Raw genomic sequence first — 3,086 nt, 5'->3', positions numbered from 1 at the left:
GGAGTAATATTAAAAACAGCATCTCAGCATATTTCATCATTGAGAAGTGAGGACCTCCAGTTTTATAGGATACAAGGCAACTTCAGTAGTACTGGAGCAGTGATAAAATACACTATGTGAAGTGGTTGGTGAATGAGCAGAGACAACATAGGGTGAAGTGGACCCTAAGTCTTGTCAAATATATGATAACAATGATAAAATGCACTTTTGTATACTCTGTAATACGGATGGTAAATGGAAGGGCATGAAGTCATAGAAGCTGAGCAAAAAATGAAGCATTCAAGTTAAAAACCGACTTAGACTGTGAGAACCAGTTCAAGTCATACCAAGCAAAGAAAGTTGACATTACATTATTATGATGACAACGCCAACACCAATGCCAATGCTAACAATGCTGAGAACAACAGTGGTGGTGACGGTGAACTGGTGATGGTGATGGTGATGGTGATGATGATGATGATGATGATGATGGTGATTTATAATTTGGCAAGTGAACATTTTTCAGGTTTTATAAATTAATGATAAAGAGATGAATGTTCAGTTTAGAACAGATGTTTAACAGTTCAACCATCATTTAAATTTTTTTTAAATCTAATTATGACACCAAAAACACTGTGAGATATAAGGTACCTCTGTGTGCCACTTTATTTCATATGATAGCTGCTGTTGTTTTTGTTTAATTTTAGTCAGCCCTGATCATGCAAACCTAATGTCAGTGGCTTTTCGGCTATTTTGTCTCTCCATTTGTTTTTTAATAAGTTAGTGTGTAATTCTAGAGAAATCTCACTGCTATTTATGTAGGGTGATTATTTATGTTGAGTGATTGCTTAGAAGCTCTCTCATAGGTGTGTCATATGATAAGAGTAAGGGCCGATGGCTTGAAATTCTCAATACACTTATTATTGTATTTTCAATGTCTTAAACCATATACTGTTATCTAAGCTCTCTTCTCTTGATGTTAGTGTAGTCCCAGCAGGTCTTCGCAAGCAGAGTTTAGTGTCCAATGAAGGAAGGTTGGCATGGGTGCCAGTCGTCGAATTTGGTTCGATTTCGAATTTGATTTGGATTTACTTGCCTCAACAGGTCTTCACAAGCAGAGTTTTGTGTCCAAAGAAGGAAAGGTACGCATAAGTGGGCTGGCCACACCCCTGGTAAAGGCCACGGGTTATTGTCTCACTTGTCTTTCTGGGTCTTCTCACACACAGCATATTTCCAAAGGTCTCGGTCACTAGTCATTGCCTTGGTGAGGCCTAATGTTCAAACGTTGTGCTTCACCAGCTCATCCCAGGTCTTCCTGGGTATACTTCTTCCACAGGTTCCCTCAACCGCTAGGCTATGACACTTTTTTACACAGCTATCCTAATCCATTCTCGCCACATAACCATACCAGCGCAATCGTCTCTCTTGCACACCACATCTGATGCTTCTTAGGTTCAACTTTTCTCTCAAGGTACTTACACTCTGTTGAGTATGCACACTGACATTACTCATCCATCGGAGCATACTGGCTTCATTCCTTGCGAGCCTATGCATGTCCTCAGCAGTCATGGCCCATGTTTCACTGCCATGTAGCATGGTTGTTCGTACACATGCATCATACAGTCTGCCTTTTACTCTGAGTGAGAGGAACTTTATCGCCAGCAGAGGTAAGAGCTCTCTGAACTTTGCCCAAGCTATTCTTATTCTAGCAGCTACACTTTCAGTGCACCCACCCCCACTACTAACTTGGTCACCCAAATATCAGAAGCTATCAACCACGTCCATATATATATATATTTGCACACATACATACATACATATATATATATATATATATATATATATATATATATATATATATATATATATATATATATATATATATATATATATACATATATCTCATAGGGTGTTTTTCAATGTTGTTATTATTATTATGTTATTATCATTATTATTGAGCAGGATCGTTAGCAGCGTCACCTTACTGGCACTTGTGCCGGTGGCACGTGAAAAAACATTCTAGTGAGATCGTTGCCAGTGCCACTGGACTGGTTCCTGTGCAGGTGGCACGTAAAATAGACCATTTTGAGCATGGCCGTTGCCAGTACCGCCTGACTGGCCTTCGTGCTGGTGGCACGTAAAAGCACCCACTACACTCTCGGAGGACATCCAGCTGTAGAAACTCTGCCAAATCAGATTGGAGCTTGGTGTAGCCATCTGGTTCGCCAGTCCTCAGTCAAATCGTCCAACCCATGCTAGCATGGAGGGCGGACGTTAAACGATGATGATGAGGATGATGATATATTTGCATATATATATATGTATACATGTTTGCATTTATGCAATCTTTCTCTATAAGTCATGTGTAAACATGTGCAGCTATTTGTATTTAGTTGGACAGGTATGCAGACTGCATGTGTAGACAAGTCAATATATAGACATGCATATTTTAAGTGGATATGCATAAATAATGGCAAAATCATTAGGAACGCAATGAGCTTTGGACCAATCAAATCTGCTGTGCAATTTCAATGAATAGAAAAACAATCTTCCCTTTCTTGTATCCTCATGGTCTTGAGAGGGAAATGAACTTGACATCTTGCATTTAATCATTCAAGTTTCTATTGAAGTCAAGGTGAGAAACTCCCTCATTAATGGAAATTTTAATAAAACATGAAGCACTTAAAATCAATTCATATTATTCATCTTTAACATAATAAGTAAAATATTGATTTATTAACTGATTGAAAACATTTAGTACTGATCCAACTGATTATATCTCTTCTACTCACTAAAATTGGGTTTGTTTCTTACAAAGATAAATTTTGTTATTATAAGTGAACGCACATGGCTCAATGGTTAGAGCATTGGGCTTACAATCGTGAGTTTGTGAGTTTCCTGGACCAGGCTGTGTGTTGTGTTTTTGAACAAGAAAGACACTTTATTTCACATTGATCCAGTTCTCTCAGTTGTAGAAATGAGTTGCGATGTCACTGATGCCAAGCTGTCTCAGCCTTTGTCTCTTCCTTGGACAACATCGGTGAAGGGAGACTTGTATGCATTGGTGACTGCTGGTCTTCCACAAACAGCATTGCCTGGACTTGTAC

Source organism: Octopus bimaculoides, chromosome 7 (genome assembly GCF_001194135.2).
Source record: "Octopus bimaculoides isolate UCB-OBI-ISO-001 chromosome 7, ASM119413v2, whole genome shotgun sequence".
NCBI classification, from domain to species: Eukaryota; Metazoa; Mollusca; class Cephalopoda; order Octopoda; family Octopodidae; genus Octopus; species Octopus bimaculoides.
The sequence above is the reverse complement of the archived record's forward strand: the minus strand, read 5'-3'. Positions refer to the sequence as shown.